Raw genomic sequence first — 18,338 nt, 5'->3', positions numbered from 1 at the left:
GTACACCCCCCTGGAGCTCCTTGGAGAAAAGAAGGGGGATAAAAATGCAATAAATAGATAAACGAATATACAGTGGTACCTCGGGTTAAGAACTTAATTCATTCAAGTAACTTGCCTTTTAGCCCATGTTTACAAAATCCTACAAATTACAGTGGTACCTTGGGTTAAGTACTTAATCCGTTCCGGAGGTCTGTTCTTAACCTGAAACTGTTCTTAACCTGAAGCACCACTTTAGCTAATGGGGCCTCCCGCTGCCGCCGGACTGCCAGACTGCCAGAGCACAATTTCTGTTCTCATCCTGAAGCAAAGTTATTAATCCGAGGTAATATTTCTGGGTTAGCAGAGTCTGCAACCCGAAGTGTTTGTAACCCGAGGTACCACTGTAAACAACAGTAGGAAGATGAGAAACTGAGAGAAGCTGAAACTGATAGTTTTGTCTATTACTAATCATAACTGCTCTCCCCATTGATTTCAGGCACCTATCTTTCCACTCCCTGCCCCTCCCCATTTCATTTCAAGAAGTGCTCCCCCCCCCCACTCAATTGCTGCTCCCATTTGGTAGATATAAACATACCAACAACAGCCATCCGCTTGTGAGCCAAGGAAAGCTGCTGTGTCGGAAACCCTTCAATTTTCTCTCTCCCCTCTTATCTCTCTCTGGGCAGAAGAGAGGCCTCCGACAATGGAAGAGAGCACTTCTACTCTTCAACAAAACATTTGAGAAAGGAATTGAGGATGGCGTGGCGAGGGGGGGATGGCGAGGATGCGAGGAAAGAGAGAAGCTTTCCTTCACAAAAATAAATGTATTGACCTGGAGATAGACAAGCGAAGCTCGGCTCCTTCTACGCTACTGTCTCCGTTTCCCGGACTTGGCAGAGGATGTCTGATGAATCAGACATTCAAACATCAAATAAATAGAATTTGCCTCTTTGGGTGATTATGACAACTCTGCAAAGCGATAACACTTTGTCAAAGCACACACACACACACATGCCGATTCAGAATCACAGAGCACTGGCCCTCGGTTTTCTCGCCCCAGCAGCCTGAGACGGAATCAAGGGATTTAAAACAAAATATGGAATAAATGACCTTTCCTCACCCATCCCCCACCACCTCACCAGTTTAGCTTTTGCCTTTTTAAATTCCCTGGGCCATATCCTCAGCTGGCGTCACCCAGCATTGATCTGCTGACTCTTGCGGAAGAGTGGCATGGAGTAAAGCTTTGGCCAACAGAATCAATATGCAGTAAGGGGGCTTATCTCCTTCCCACATCCCTATCTCTCATTTTCAGCAGGTGCAGAGGGCATTCACGCATTGCAGTCCCAGGGAACACTCTGCACTGCTCCCTCAAAGCCCTTTTCTGCCTGCTGCTCAAATCTCTGTGGACTATTGTTCCTACCCGCCCCTTCGCTTTTAATTGACTTTGTATTGGCTTTACCATAAAAATAATATAACCTTATTACTGAGTGAGACAGGCCATAGAAAGCATTCTCGGGAACATCCATTGCTTCTTTTTTATTGCCAAGTGTCACCTCAGAGAGGGGTGGCCTAATGGGAAAGCTGCACAGCCAGAGCCAGCCCTACGGTTAGACAAAGGGAGGCAGTGGCCTCAGGCAGCAGATCCTGGGGAACAGGTGGGGAGACACTGGAGGACACAATTGTTTGTGCCACATATGGGTTGCCCTGTGTCCCCTAAGGGAAAACTGCTGTCCTTGGGTGTGGTGGACGGTTCTGCTCAGATTCAACTGCCACTCTGGCTGGCATTTGTATGTGGCACCCTTTACCTCAGGCAAACTGACCCTATATGTAGCCATGACCCAGCAATCTGGAAATCTTGGTAATGTGAGGGTTGGGTGGGCATGAGAGGCTGTGTGTGTGGTCCATCTGACAGAGTGATGCTGTTGGGTTTGGAATCAGGAGATGGCTCACCTCTTAGTTCATCCTTGGAATCACATTCTCTCTGTTTCAATACCCCAATTATAAACAGGGAATAGTTTGGGTTATGGAAACCCAACCTCTACAGAATGTTGCTAGGCTTGTTTGTGAAAGCTCTTTCAGGTACCTTCAGATAATTTGCTTGGCCAGGAACCCCCAAACTTAGATAAAATACAGTGGCTAGATAGGCATTCTGTTGTGCTGCAATTCTTTTAGTTCCTCCCAAAATTCATAGCCCAGGCAGGAATTGGCTATGTTGAAATTATCTGAACATGCTGATGGGAGTTGTAGTCCAAAACTCATGGATGACACTCTACAAAGTTTTCTGCATCTGACTTCCCTGCAGGTCTCAGCAATGAGGCGGCCACTTCGGCTCTTGCTGTTTCTTGGACTCCCTTGGCTGCACCTGATTCAATCTGGGTCCCATTCCCAGCAAATTTGGGAAGAGGGAGGGCAGGCAATTAGTAAACGAATCATTGAGCTTTAGCAGCTCAGAGCTGTCACATGGAGATGGTGATAGGCAGCATTATCATTGCTCTGTGGGGCACCTGGGACCAAGAAGGCTTGAGGAGAGACAGAGGAAGAAAGAGAGGGGATAAATATATAAAAGTGAGGGAGATAGCAGTGAACAAGATAAGTGTTTTTGTTTCTCAATGGGAGGCTGGCACAGAGACAGATTCTAAACCATAAAGACAACAATGAAGTGTACTGTAGAGCAGCTTGGAATGCTCTCTTTTAATTAGCTGCTGGTACAAAGAAAACCACTTTCCTCCTCGAAAGGAATACTGCTTCTGGTTGTATGAATATCATATAGCTGCTCCATCAGTAATAGTCAGCAGCAAGTGTTTTTGAATCTACTCTGTGGCCAGGAAACTTCGGGTTTCCCCAGCATGGACTAGAATGCTGTGCCACCAGTGTCACAATTGTCCCCAGAGCTTAAATTTGCAGACTGCAATCTGCAGTCCCCATTAAATTTGCAGACTGCAATCAGCCATGTCCACATTGCAAAGCCCAAGCGTTGCATCCCAGCAAGTCCTGCAGCACTGCAAAGGATCCTGCGTAGCCTCTTCCTGAATTAGGCTCCACAGCCAATTCAGCTTGAGAGCTGCATTCCATTCAGGGCTAAATGTTTTTGGATAGATGTAGCTAAGTGGTAAGTAATCCTCTCTCATCTTATCTCCCCAATATGGCCAAATTCTCTGAGGGCTGGAGGTGACTCGCAAGACAGCGCTCATCTCTCCTGGCAAATCAACTGCCGCTCTTGCTCTCAGAAACCTAGGGGCATTGTCAATATTCTCTATCCAGGAAGGGCCCGTCGTCATGACAGGGCTGCTGGTAACAAATAAAGGCAAACAAGAGCCCATTGTGAAGAGAGGAAGATCAAGAATGTGTGACCTAAATTTATTCTTACTTCCTCTTCCCAGGAAGCCCCTCCAGCAAGGTCAGGACTGAGGTCAGTGGTGGGATCTTCTAGCCCACCAGGACCCCATTGTTGACCTGTGAGGTCATTTCAGGTGAGCCACGCCTACCTGTGTGACACCTGACACCACACATGTTGCCAGGTACAGGGCCGGTAAAGATGAGGCTTGGCTGAAAGGGGTTTGCATACACAGGTGACCAGCTGCTCAGCATTGCTGCAAAGGCCAGCTCAAAGGGCTTTGCAAGGTTCAACCAACAGCAAGAATCCTTCCTGGGGATTTAGCCAGGGACCTTCTACATGCTCTCCCACTAAGCTATGGTCCTTCCCCAAAGCACATAAATTTATTCATACACATAACCTAAGAGTAATTCTTTTCTATTAATTCAAATGCCCAGGTGACTTACAACTCAATAATCAAGCAGGGCCATGACAGTGAAAACCCCATTTAAACCAGTTCAGTTTACTGAGCAACATCATTTCCAAAGTGTCTGGTTATAAGTTCTAAGGACGTGGTTTTGAGTTAGCTATGTCCATGAATTTCAGTGGGTCTACTCTGAGTATGACTAACATTGGATACAACCTTTTCTTTTTAAAGAGACTCTGGAGTCATCCTAAATATTTTGGCTGTTGTGGCATCTGATACAGTGGTGCCCCGCAAGACGAATGCCTCGCAAGACAAAAAACTCGCTAGACGAAAGAGTTTTCCGTTTTTTGAGTCATTCCACAAGACAAATTTCCCTATGGGCTTGCTTCGCAAGATGAAACATCTTGCGAGTTCTTGCGAGTTTGTTTCCTTTTTCTTAAAGCCGCGAGTTCTTGCGAGTTTGTTTCCTTTTTCTTAAAGCCGCTAAGCCGCTAATAGCCGTGCTTCGCAAGACGAAAAAACCGCAAGACGAAGAGACTCGTGGAACGGATTAATTTTGTCTTGCGAGGCACCACTGTACTGTTTTTTTACATCATTGTATTTTATTATGTGGTTGTAGGTTGTTGGGTTGTTGTTTTTTTACTGTATTTATTGTACATTGCTCTGATCTCCTGAGGAATGAAGATATAAACAATTTTAAATAAATACATTTTCCAAAACTGCTAGTGTCTGGTATTACAACTGGAGCAGGGCAGCTGAGCCTGAGCAGGAGCTTGGGTCTCATATGAAGGCTCTTCTGGGGCTAGGAGCCTTATATTTATTGTAGGCTTGGCCAATCCAGGGGACAGATACTGCCAGCCAATCACAAATGATGATACTGCTCTTTCTTCTTTAACCCAAAGGCCCGTTTCTTCACAATCCCCTTTTCTCAAGATTATCTGAGAGAAGTCGTAATTTCACTCCAAATTTCAAGACTCTAGTCTTAAGGCAGGTCTGCTTGGTCTATTTCAGCTGGGACAGCAATTCCCAATGACATCTTTGCATTGGCAATGACTGCAACTGAAAGAGGGGCTAATGCAAATCATCAGCATTAATGATAATAAGAATAGTTATTATTACTATTATAAAAAATACTTGGTGTTGCTGTCAGTGCCTTTTCAGAAAAGGATCTTAGAGTCTTGTAAACATTAATTAATTAGGCAACAAAAGGAAGCTAATGAGGGAGCTTGTTCAGATCAGTTCTTGACTGTTCAGTGTTGTTCCAGTAAGCATCACTGGGAATTTCACTCAGTTTGCTCCATCCTCGATGACTGGCAGCTGAATGTGTGAACCAACTTCACTGAAAAGCACAGGGAATTTCTGAATAGCATTTGACATGTGTTGGCTTTTTCACACATACAAGTGATCACTTAATGCAGCCCTCAAGTGTTAAGCATGCGTGAATGATGGGTCAACCAAGTATTTGCTTGTGTGCAGGAAACAAGGTTGTTTTTCTGCATGTATGAAACTTAACCCTAAATATGTCTGTGAACATGTGCATAGGAAGCATTGGGTGTCTTGTTGAAGGGCTGTGTGGCTCAGTGATAGAGAAGCTGCTTTGCATGTCCTCCCTGGTTCAGTCCCAAAATCTCCAGGGAGAATCCAGGTGAAAACTTGATTAGGTAGGTGAATCATGAATGCTACCCTGGACTACAGAGGATAGAACAGGCTTCCTGAGGCCCCTCCTCTTGCCACTTACCATCTGGCCTGGGGCGGGGCCTGAAGCCTCACAAGGACTGCTTGCTGCCTGCTGCCCAGGAGGTCTCCCCTGTGTGAGTGCCTGAGGGACCTGCTCTTGCCACTTACCATCTGGCCTGGGGCGGGGCCTGAAGCCTCGCAAGGACTGCTTGCTGCTTGCTGCCTGCTGTCCAGGAGGACCCCCTGTGTGAGTGCCTGAGGGCCCTGCTCTTGCCACTTACCACCTGGCCCGGGGTGGGGCCTGACAGGCCTCACTAGGGCAGTTGCTGTTACTGCTGGAGGGGCACAGAGTGTTTTTAAAATGTTTTTTAAAAATTTCTTTTGAATAGGGTGGAGGCAAATTTCCTCTTCTAAAAGTTCCTATTTTGGCACAGCAGAAATACCTGCCAAAATCAGGTAGACACTGCAGATCTTAGCCTGTGTGATACCATTGTTTTTATGGGAGGGGAAATATATTTGATTCAGTCCACATTTAAAGGTAAACTTACTTAATTCACCCTTCCTGAAACAATGCAAAAATCATTTGAAATTCTCACTTCTTTGAATTTTGCAATGCTATTCTCAAGTAAGGTCCCCTGTCCCCATCCCCCGCTACACATACCGGGGCAAACTATATATGAAAATGGAAACATTTGAGAAAACATGCATAACGTACACTGTATTAGGGGAAATATTTAGGCAAAAATATGTGTATTAGCATAAATTCACATCAAAATGCTGATGAATTTTTATGAGACTGCTTCAGCTTTTCCAGGAACATTTGTGTAAAGCAGTGGGTCCATTTGATTCAGCTTAGATGGGTTTTGGAATGCTCAGAACCACTCTGCACCACTCTGTCCTGCTCCTAGCACAGTGCTGAAACTAAATACCCATGGTAGCACTAGTATATCTGTGTGGAGGTCTATATTGGAACTGACAAGCCAGTTGGAGCAAAGAGCACTGATAAGCCAATGTCAGCATGATCCCATTATCTGAGACTGGTATTGGTGGGAGAGACCAAAGACGGGGCATAAATTGCCAGCCTTTACCAGCTTTGTTAATTGCCTGAGAGCAGAGTCTGGCACATAAACACCCTGCCAACCATTCATCAGCATTCCCTCCTTGCCACCCCCTAAAGCTCAGAGGCAGATGATAAAGTCTTTCCATTTCGTTGCCGGAGAGCTCTGAGAATCCCCGAAGAAACAGTAAATCCCCCTTTAGCTTGGAACTGATTACACACCTCACTTTTGTAAGAGCGTGATAAAGGCTTTGGCCGAAACCCAGTCGGCAGTATACCTCCCCCTCCCCTCCAATCAAAGCATTGCAGTTCCTGCCAACAGATCCAGAGACCTTAATTCACGACAAACACCCCAACCCTCATGAGGGCTCCAAGAGTTACCCATCCCTGCTCTTTCTGTTTTCTTTGTCCACACTCTCCAAGCCCCTGACCATTATAGTTCCCACCCCTGGTCCTTCCCAGGCCCATTACCTCTATTACTGAGAACCAGAGTTGGGTCTGCCCCAAGTGGACACTTGGGAGGGATCTCCAGTGAATGGAAGCTCTTTGACAGGGGCTCTTATATGTTGTGTCTGTTTGCAAACCCACTTTTGTTTTATGTACATTAAGAGTTTTAAGTGCATGCATAAGGAATCAGTGTGAAGAAAGAAAGAAAGAAAGAAAGAAAGAAAGAAAGAAAGAAAGAAAGAAAGAAAGACCCATGAGGAAAGAAAACCCAAGAAACCCAGGTCCGCTGCAAGTAAACACTTTGAGCTGTTTTACAAACATACTTTAATATACCACACCACTGAAATACAAGTCACACCTTAGCTAGGAGTCATATGGCTATTTGCATTTGGTCAGAGAAAGTTGAAGTTTGAATTTCTTGGAGCTGATGGGGAAGAAGTAGAAATTTGATGGGGCTGCCTGCCCACTTGCCCCTGCTCAGTGTAAATATTTGTAAATAGTGGAAGGGATATTACAAAAAACTTCCATTATACCTCCTCACAAGGAAGCTGATTCTGTAAAAGTCCCAGCCACTGGAACTTCCTGTCACAAAGAGTTGCTACTATATCTATACTTTTCTAGTGATCAGCAGGTACAGGGCTATGTGTGTGCCGGTTTTCACCTTCTTGAAAAACTGGAAGTACTTTAAGCATTTGGGAATATAACTCATGCCCCCTATTCCTAGGGAGAGGTTTACAAATGGCAAATTCTCATTTCATGCTTTGCTAGCAATTAGTGTGTCTTCAACTATACACATAATAAATACAAGCTTTCTAGGGTGCCTAGAAATATAGTATTATTATTTAAAAATTTCTTAACCACAGTTCATCGTAAGGTCCCAGGGTGGGTTATAGCAATTTTAAACTCAATATAAAAAACAGTTTAAAACAAATTATTGTCACAGACCGATTATGTATGTTCTGTTAAACATTTTCGAGTAGTAAAAATGTCCCATATTCATAGGAAAATAATTGCTAATGTGTCTCTTTCAGATTAGGATTATATGTGTACAAAATTCAACACCCCCATCTCTCTCTCACTCTCTCTCTCTCTCTCTCTCTCTCTCTCTCTCACTCACACACACACACACACACACACACACACACACGGACTTAAACTATTTGTGATATAATTCGAGTTCCCCCACTTTGAGAGAATTGTGTATAAATGTCCATTTTTCATTGCTGCGAGTAATCCAGTTATCTCTTGCATGTTCCATGTAGAACCAGATGCTCAGTCCTCTAGCACATGACACTGTATCTTGGGAATTTCAGTTCCCCATTTCCCCCATGAGTAAGTGGGGCCCAAGTGCCACCATCTATGCACAGGGGACAGATGCAGCTCTCCTGTTCCCATGATCTACAGCAGTTCCTTTCCCTTCTCTCTTGTGACCTTTATTTTAAAGCAAAGAAAACAACCTGGATAGTTGCAATCTGGAGTACATACATTCTAACGAGGCAGGTAACAGTTGGGATCCATTAAATTTAGATTTGAAAAAGAACAAAAATGAAAAGAATTGTAGCTCGGCACAATATACATTTTCCTTCCTTCCTTCCTTCCTTCCAGGAGAAAAAGAAAGACTATTTCAAAAATTGCTGTCATGCTCCCAGACTGATCCAGAGATGGAAAGAAAGAGGCAGAATTAAGTGCTTTGGAAAGCTGGCAAGGATTCCTCTGGGAGCTTTTTCTAAAAATCTCTCTTTTCCACCTCTCCCTCCCATCAAATATTAAAAATGAGATTATTGTCGTTCTGCTGACAATTCAGTCTTTTTTGTTTTTCCCCAGCCAGGTGTTCCTGCCTTCATAACATGAAGCCCCAGGCTTTTTGGGGGGCATCCTTCCTGTTCAAATGAGGGGCACTTGAGGCTTCATGTCCTGCTCTTAGCCAACTTTGGACCTCTCGTCTGGGTTGGAGCAACAGTAGATCTCCCTGGCAGTGCAACACATGGGGGTGGGGCTTTTGATCTGATTCTCTTATGGCAAGAAAATGTTGATGAGCTAAAAATAATTGCTAGGCCACATTGCGTCAGCAGGTTGCATTGTCTTGTTGCACACAGAGGCATCTGCTGGCACGCATGCGTGCAGGCAGGAAGATTTGCAAGTACACTCTGAAAACAATAGCACTAGCTCCCACATCGGCTCCCGTTGCTTAGATACTTAACACACCTTACACATCTGAACTCTTGTGCTTGCTTTGTCTTCCCCTCCAGAGCCAGCTTCGTCAAGAGAGGGGGCTGGGGAAGAGGCCATCGCTACTCCACCCCCTTCATCAGTGGTGGGCAGGGAGCAGCTAAACCGAGTCTGTGTGCCAAAGCTGACATGAGATGACTCATCTAAGCAAGCCAAGCCGCATGTAGGGATGAGATGTTTGATTTGAATTTTTATGAGAATCGACCAAAGTCATGCTTCCTGAAGCAACACATGAACTGAGACGTGGATATATTTCAAGATTCACACTCCTCTGGACTTTGCAATACAGTTGTTCAATCAAAGACCCCATGCCAAAATGCATATACTATGGAGACACTGTGCTAAAAAATTGCATATGCTAGAGAAAATAGCATAAAGCATCCGCTTAGGAAATATCACTTGTAAAAATGCATACAAGGCCAAATGACATTCAAATATACATATCTCAGACCTTCTGGATACTGACACCAAACAGTTACTGCTGTTGGGCCAGAGCTGTTGCCCAACTCTGCAGCCGCTGTCTCCTGTGCTCTGAGGGATAATGATGTCTTCCGAGTCTGAGGAATCTGGTAAAGCAACGTCTTCTACCTAATAAAGTCTAGTAACAGGAAACAATGCCTGCATACCATCAATGCCTTCTTTTGAGCTTGGGGTGAGGGAGCTGAGGAGAATATGAAACCTTCAGCCTGCTTATCAGACTCTCATCATTCTTCAAGATGAGAGCACCATTAAGCAGATTCCTGTCCCTTCCCCCACCCACTAGCACACAGCCACCATCATCAGGAGGTTGGCTGAGACAAAGGAAACTTTCAGGCTTTTTGATCCAGGGCCAACCTGAGACAAATCCTTATCCCGAGTGGCTGTACCCTACAAGGTAGGTGTGCCCCAAGTTCCAGTACAACATCACAGAGGGTCCTGGCCTCAACCTCTCAGATCTCTGAGTGTGGGTCCATTTATTCTACTCATCAGGATATAGGACCCTTCCTACCTCAGCAAGTTATGGGAGTTGTAGTTCAACAACATCGGGAGGGCCATAGCCCCTACCATCTCTGGTATAATCAAAATTCTTTTTGCCCCAAATATTTTGTCTGACCAGAGGTGAGGTGCTCTAGAAGTCTAGGTACGTCCTGTGGGCCATGAATTAGCTTCCCCTGCACTCAAAAAAAATCACAAATCCTACTGAAGTCAGCTTTGCTATGCTAGAAAAGCCCCAAAGTGTTTCTGTCAAGTAAGAGCCCCAGGGTCCACTTTGAATTTTGATTTAGGAGACTGTGTGGCCACATGTTAGTCTGTCCCCAGCTTAAGCATTCCACAGGACCTGATATCCTCCCTTCTCCCCTCTCTCCACACTTTATCAGCTTCCCTCCATTTGCTTCCCTTCAGCTTGGCAAGCTGCCACCCCAGTGAGCAAAAGAAATCTGCACTTAAGCACGGATATTTAAAGCAAATGTTGGGGTGAGAATTCAATCTGTAAGTGGGAGGGCAATATGCTGGTTTATATATTAGCAGCAGCCAGGATGATATCAGCAGGCTCGGCAAAATGCAGAGGATCTCAAGAGTTGCAGTCGGGGGCGAAAGGGGACCGGCAGCAATAATGACAAATAATGACGCCTTTCCTCCTTCGTGTCTAAGCAAGGGCTCCAGATGCATTTCTGGAAAACAACCTGCCTCTCTCTTCTACTCAGCCCCCAAATAGTCCCTCCCGGAGCTCCAGGAAGCTCTGAGCCGCCGGTTGCAAGAAGGCGTCTCTCCAACAGAGAAGTTGATGCTATAAATTCCTTTCCTCCCTCCTGCTTATAATAATAATTATTACTTGAGGAGTAAAATGAGCAAGTTGCAGCTTTTGGGTGATTATATACTATATATATAATATAAAAGGGGGGCCGCAATATATCTCAGATTCCATTACATAATGGAATTCTCCCTAAAATACATATATTTTAAAGAACTCTTGGCATAATAGGCAGCCCTGCTTAACCTTGGGTGCAACTGCATTTGCTCTCAAGCCTCTCTTGGGCGCCAAGTCTTAAAAGAGCTATGCTGGACAGATTGGAATTTCACCAGCCAGCCTGTGCCCATCTGTAGCCACAAAGCCCAACTCATTTTGTGAATACATGAAACAAAAAAAAGGAAAACAAAATCCCATTGATTTTGACAATGGAAAATCTGGACTCTTTGTTGGGAACTGATGGGAGCCAGCCACAAGCCAAGATTACAACCTCTTCTGGGAACTAGCAAATCATGGATGTCCCAACCAGCCAGCTGAGCCTGGTAGCTAATAAATCACCAAGCCACAGTGCTGCCCTGTCCTTTGCTCTCTACTTTGTTGGCAGAGGTCTACACCAGTTGCCTTTCTGCAGCCAATATATCCTTCACAGGACAAAACTATAAGGAGAGGGAACCCTCCTGGAGGCTGTATGGTCAGCTCAGGCTCATGTTAAGGCATCCAGCTTGTCGTCTGTATTTTCAAACTCCCCTCTGGCTCCATTTTTACAACAGCAACATCTGTATGGTGGAAGTTTTGCTGGAAAATGTGAAGGCACAGCTAAGGTTTTGCAACAAAGGCTGACATTCACACTGTGAGGCAGCAGGATATTGATCTATTTCACTATTTGTTCTTACAGCCTACTCTTCACCAAACGGCCCCTTGGAGAGTTACAAAAAGATCATATTTAAAATATGTGCAAATTATCATTAAGTTATAAAATAAAACCACAAAACTAACCAGTGACAAAGTCAACCAAACAGCAGGCCAGAAGGAGGGAAGACTAAATGCAGGGGTAAAGAGATGCATCCTGACAAATGCACATATTTGTGCCATTGTATGCCTCAGAGGGGAAGACATTCCACGACCTGGGGGCCACCACAGAGAAGACCCTCTCTCACACCACTGCCCTTTGAACCACAGAGGGCGATAGCTATTGTGATGCAAGTCCTCACCTCTTCCAAGATGAAGCCTTGTGCAGGGTTCAGGAGGAGTACAATTTGGGAGCAGAGCTCAGATGTTGTTCCAGCACCAGTCAGCCTGTAAATGAGCCATTTAAAGGAGAAGCAGTTGCAAGCTCTGATGTCACTGAAATGTGCCTCTTAAGCGGAAGGGGCCTAGCCCACCCTAGAGCAACAGGGCATTGGAACCATGAGACTCATTTGACGGACTTACTTCTGGAGCCTCACTCTCATCTCTTGAAGAAGGGGGATCAGATTCCATTTCATGACCCTTGCATTGCCAAGAGGGCCTCCTCAGCTTTCCTTAACACCTGGACAGGTCAATGTGGGAGGGTCTGCTCCTTCAGCTAGTGAGAGGGGACTCCACAGGCCACCTGTTTGGCTTCAGCTTGGAAGAAAGAGGAGGGTTCAGATTTAATGCCTTAGCATAGAGGTTTAATGTGTCTCTATATTCTTATGGGTGCTAAGAGACTCTGGGGGATTTCTCAAGCTTCTGCTTCATTCCTTAAGGAAGTCAGACACACCTGTTTTTTCCCCTCCCAAGCTCCTATCATCCAAGCTGCCATATTGGCCCTGGAGCAGGTGAGCATCTCTGCTATAGAAGCTCTCTCTCTCTACATCCCCCCCACCAACACCTTACCTGCTTCCCATGAGCCAGGTCTTTTGCCATGCTTTGTCACACATCAGGCAGCACCACCAAATAGGCAGATATGCACTAGTGGCAAATGCTACAGCAACCAAGCACCTGTGGTGTAGTGGGCAGAGTGTCAGGCTAGGACCTGGAAGACCAGGATTCAAATCCCCACTCAAATTTGAAGCTCACTGGGGGAGCTTGGGGCAGTCTAACCTACCTCACAATGTTGTTGTGGGAAATGAGGAGGGGGAGAGCCTTCATCTCCTTGGGGAAAATACAGTGTGTGTGTGTGTGTGTGTGTGTGTGTGTGTGTGTGTGTGTGTCAGTGTCCCTAATCTGTTGGAGGGTGGGGGTGATTCCCAGCTGCTGGCCAGCTTCCTAAAAGGTGGTTGTCAGTAGCTTGCACCAGATAGCAAAGGAATTGGTTGGTAGCCTGTGTGTTTGGGGCTGTGAATTTAATTTTCCACTCTTGGCATGGTATTAATTCATTCAGAGGGTGAGAGTATATTGTTTTGACCACTCTGTTTTATCTTCTTCATAATCTGATTTAGAAGAAGGAATGGAGGAACTCAATGAAAAGAGACACAGTTAATAAGCTTGAGGGTCACAGGCTTGTTACTCATGTAGGTGGATGAAGCCGTGGTAGAAAATCACAGAAGATTAGCTGCTGGGGCAAGATGTATTTATAGCCGGCCAATTACATTTTGCCTGCTTGCTCAGCCTGTTCCCTGCTTGTTTCTGTCACTTCTTGAAACCACCCTTGACAATATAGGACTACTCCAGCCATTGTGGGTGGGAAATGAGGTGGCCACCTCAGGCAGCTGTTCTGGGTGTCATGAAAAGGCAGAAAATTGTATGTTATTTATTATGTTTACTATTAAGTATGGAGAGAGACTTGTGGGACTTTCTGCCTCAGGTGCCAAAGAATGTGGCCTGCTTTGGCTATTATGCACCTTGATTGTTGTTGATAATGGGGGTGGCATTTTTTGCTCTGTCTCAGGCAGCAAAAATGCCTGGTTCCAGTCTTGCCTTGATGGTGTGGTGTTGTGGATAGTGAACCTGGACATGGCATCAGTCAACCATCAGATGAGCAGCAGTCTTCTTTTTCTTTTTAAACATATTTTTATTAAAGATTTCTTGGTTTACAAAAGAATGTGCAATGTCTCTTTTTTCAAGTTACATTTTCTACATATCCGTTTCATTTGTTGAGACATTACTGTTACATTAGGAAGAAAAGGGGGACAGAGGTGGAGGGGGCCATGGTGAGTGTGGGTGGAGTCGGGTGGCAATGCTTCTATTTTACGTAGTGTATGTGTGGGGTTTTGTGTCAGCGTCGCTTGTGCAGGTTCTCTTTACTATTCGCTTGTGTTCCTTAGGTGGTGAGAGAGGTTGGAGTTGGCCTAGGGTGTGGTTGTTTGTGATTGGCTGTGGTGAACTTTGTTTTCATGTGTGAGTGGGGTGGGTGGGTGTTTTTGAATCAGGTTAGCCATATCGATTTGTATGCTGTTGGTGGATTCTTGTCATCTTGTTGGGCTGTGTATGTGATAAAGGGGAGCCATACTGGGGTGAAGGCGTCTTCTTCAGTTTGTCCCCATGTCAGTTTCAGTTTAATGGTCAGTTTTTCTAATAAGGCTGTTTCTCATATTAATTGGTACCATTGGTCCATGCTTACTCCTGACAGGTCTCTCCAGTGTCTGGCTATGATGTTTCTGGCTGCTGAGAGTAGGTGGGTTATGAACTCTTTATGATGTGAGTGGGCATTATTATCTTGGAAGATGTTTCAGCAGTCTTCTACCAGTTGCAAACTCCACCATTACTGAAAAGGTGCCTCTGCAGTTGAAGGGACCCAGCAAATTCCCAGGAGTCTTTTACTCTTATGGCATAGGAAATACCCTGTAGTGAGTCCTCTGAGTCAGAGGGCAGCAATGCAACATCCTCAGGCCAGAAAGGCATTGGTACCAAGGGTTCATCTTGAAGATGTGCTTCTGGGACTGGCCCTGCATGCACTGCCCCCTCTGACTCAGAGTCCTTGATCTCATCATTGAAGAAGGGAAATCTGATCCTGGGCTTATGACACCCCACTTCTTCTATCCCCCATAATGGTGTGGTGTGTCATCTCTAGTCTCCTCACCCTACTTTATTTCATTGCCTGCTGTAAGGCTGTGGCAGCTTGAAAGCAGAGGCAACACGCTCGTCCAAACTTGGCTGAATAACAGTGCCACCACTACAGCTGGCCAGAAAGTGTACTGATGTTTTCATCCCAGCAGAGAAGTCAGCAAGCCTCGCTCAGTTCAGGCTGAGATGTTTGCAGGCTACTTGGAATGCTGCTGAACCACAAGGTTACCTCAGGCTGGCAGCCTCACAGTATGAGGTCATCACATCACACATTTTAGATTAGTAGACATTACCAGGGAAGAGAGGGGTGAAGATGCAGAGCTGATATTTGGGTCATTGGTTCCATGATCTCCACAACATTTGTGTTTAGCCTGATCTAGAACTCAGTCCTCTTGCTCCCAGGGAGACTGAGTAAACATGCATTGGATTGGGCTGCTCAACCATCACTTCTTGAGTTTTGGAGGTTGCCCAGTTGATATTATACGAAGATCAAGAAAAAGAATCAGGGTAAGAAACCAAGGAGATACAAGGAAGGGGAGAAAGATATGAAGAAAGCATCGTAAAACATCCAAAGCCCCATGTTTATGCCAGAAAACATCCCAGGAATCCAAATAACAGATGTCACAGGAAGATGTACAGATCTTGTAAGAAAGATGAGATGCAGAAAGATGGAAGGATGCACAGGAGGGTTCCTCACCCCTTGCTCTGTATGTGCTCAAAGTCTTAAGGAGCCACACTGAGAGCTGAGGATGCTGGTCCCACTGACATCCCGCTCCCCGCCATCCTGAAGACCTTGCATTTCTGCAGCATAGTGGGAGATGATTTTTCTTTTAAGGAAGTGATAGTGTGTGCAATCTAAGTCAGCCAGTGTGTAGACTACAAATTTTCATGCCTTGGCAGTGGCTGCTTGGGTCAGAGGCCTGGGTTATTGCTCTCGCTGCCTGGACTGATACTCTAGCTGCCAGGCACTGGCTGCCTTCGCTTGAGAAGAGAAAAAGAGAATCTGGGCATCAGACCTCAGCTCCCAGTGAGCTTGGGGAAGGGCTGTAACTCAGCAACTGAGCATCTGCTTTGCACACAGAAGGCCTCGGGTAGGGATGTTAGAGAATTCCAATGGAAACAGAAATGGGAGCAGAAATCGCTGATGTTTGCTTATTCGTCCCATGTCCAGAGCGGAAATCAATCCAGCAAATGCAACCAGTATTTGCTGTTATTGTTTTCAGTCCAAAAACAATGCATAATTGATGGCTTTTCCCCCATCCCCATTTGCATTGTGTTTCCTTTGCAGTGAAATTAATTGATTAATTATGTAAAACTCCACCCCAGCGGACAGCAAGACAAATAAAGTGGCTTTTGTAAGAAGCCAAAGTGCAGAGGAATGGGTTGAAACAGAAATGGATGCCTTGCACCCCCTGTTTCCAGGTTCGATCTCCAAAGGGTGGGGCTGGAAAAAGACCCTGGAGGAGAGGGATGGACAGACAAATCCACCCATTTTGGTTTCTCCTTGTTTCCCTTTTTTCTCATCTTTAATTCAGTTTACACAATTTCCACATCATCAGTCTCTGTGTGTTCTTTTTCAGAAGAAGAAGAAGAAAGAAGAAGAAGAAGAAGAAGATACTTCCATGCACATTTCTTTCAATATGAATATTTTTACACAATTTTGCTGAAGATGCATATTTATTGCAGGCTATCTTCCCTATTATAGTGCCTCTTTGTGCATTATTTTACGTGTGTGTGTGCATCTATCTATAATTTCTGCCCTTCCCCTCTACATTTGTTGCTGTTGGAGCCCTGCATCACAAAATTTGGAGAGCCCCAAAAGAGCCCCTGCCAGTCTGTGAGCAGACAAGTCTGAGCCACACTGGTCAATGGAAAGGCAGAGCTGCTGGCATCTTAACCTTCTCACTTTTCTCTCCTCCTGCCATGGGACCACAGCACTGGGAAGGAATTTGTAGGCCACCTGGGAAACACAAACATGGGCAGCATTTAAGTAACAAAATGGGGTGGGATCATGAGCAGGGGGCCAACTGCCCCCTTAGATCAAGTAAATAAATAAAAATACTTAACTAACTGACCAATCTTGTCACAGATAGCAAGGTTCTGCCCCGTGCAATAAAAGTCCTGGCCCCCAACAAAAATCCTGGCTACGCCCATGGGTGGAATGAGTATGTTTTGAAAGAAGTTCCTATGTCAGTACTGCTGCCAGTTCCTGGGGTGGCTACAGTGCTGAAACGGGATCTGTCTGGACTTGCAATGGAAGTCCCCACTATGCATACCTCTGTCCTTTGTGGGGCACCAGCAGAGGCTGAACATGGAGGTAAAGTAGTCTGTTTTCTAGCACAGGCCCTCCTCCCATCTCCAGGTTGGTTCCTTCTGTATTGGCTTAGCTATAAAATGTTTCCAGTTCAGGCCTTGGTCATTGACTGGGCAACACTCAGATTTTGATGATGTCTGGGTGGCTCCCCCAGTCTTGCTCAATGTTGTCTCTTTTTGTGTGAGAGAGAACTTGGGTAAGCGTCTCTCCACAGGCCCCCCTCTGCTGTGAGTCCATGGCCTTTTGTCAGTTGGGGGCTGTACCATACCAAGATGCTCTACCATACCAAACCTGGGCACCATCCCTGCTCTTGCCACAGGTGTTGCAGCCTATTCCTTTTCTTCTGTCTCTCCCCCTGCCCATAATCCCACTTTCCCATTCACCTACCTGCTCCCTTGCCTTCATCCTTTCCTGTTCATAGTGGCTTCTTGCCCAAAATGCTGGTGTGCAATTGGTCCTCCCTCTGGATTTGATCATTCTGTAGATCTGCTAGAGACATTTCTGGTGCCAATCCTGCCAGGACTCACAAAGCGCCTGCCTGCCTGCTCAGCTGCCAATGGCCTGCCAGCAACAGCGACTTTCCAGGTAAATGGCTTGCCCATCTTGCCCAAGGTCCTGTTCTTCAGATGTAACCTGAGATGGTTAATCCCCCCAAAGCATGTCAAATGTAGGATTGGTTGAAGCCCAATGACAGAATCTGAGGACTGTGCACCAGCCCTCTTATGACCACATAATTATTCAGGTGTTCCAGTTACAGATAGGTAGCCGTGTTGGTCTGCCATAGTCAAAACAAAATAAAAAAATTCCTTCCAGTAGCACCTTAAAGACCAACTAAGTTAGTTCTTGGTATGAGCTTTCGTGTGCATGCACACTTCTTCAAAGAAGTGTGCATGCACACGAAAGCTCATACCAAGAACTAACTTAGTTGGTCTTTAAGGTGCTACTGGAAGGAATTTTTTTATTTTATTCAGGTGTTGTTTTTAAGAGCTGCTGGGCCACTGCATGGGAAGTTGCCCCGACAGAGAAAGGAAGGGAAGAAGAGGCTTTACTGGCTGAGCTGTGTTTTTGGCTGGCTTATTTAAAGCCTCTCTAAGCTATTGTTGTTTGAACCGTTGCTAATGAGATTAAACTGAGTGTGAAAGGCATCTCACACAATAGATTTATCTGAGTGCTTTTTAACAGGCAGGGAAAGTTGCCCAC

General features: G+C 45.4%; 1 long non-coding RNA gene across 1 annotated transcript; it reads left to right on the top strand.

The window, feature by feature from the left end:
- The first annotated feature begins 3,356 nt into the window (after nt 1–3,356).
- On the top strand, nt 3,357–9,744 carry LOC309346590. Its single transcript, XR_014158698.1, has 2 exons — nt 3,357–3,449; nt 9,150–9,744. It is a non-coding gene; the product is annotated as an uncharacterized lncRNA (long non-coding RNA).
- The last annotated feature ends 8,594 nt before the right edge of the window (nt 9,745–18,338 follow it).

Source organism: Podarcis erhardii (genome assembly GCF_964252035.2).
Source record: "Podarcis erhardii genome assembly, chromosome: 7".
NCBI classification, from domain to species: Eukaryota; Metazoa; Chordata; class Lepidosauria; order Squamata; family Lacertidae; genus Podarcis; species Podarcis erhardii.
Note: the sequence above shows the minus strand (reverse complement) of the source record. Positions and strands in the feature narration are given on the sequence as shown.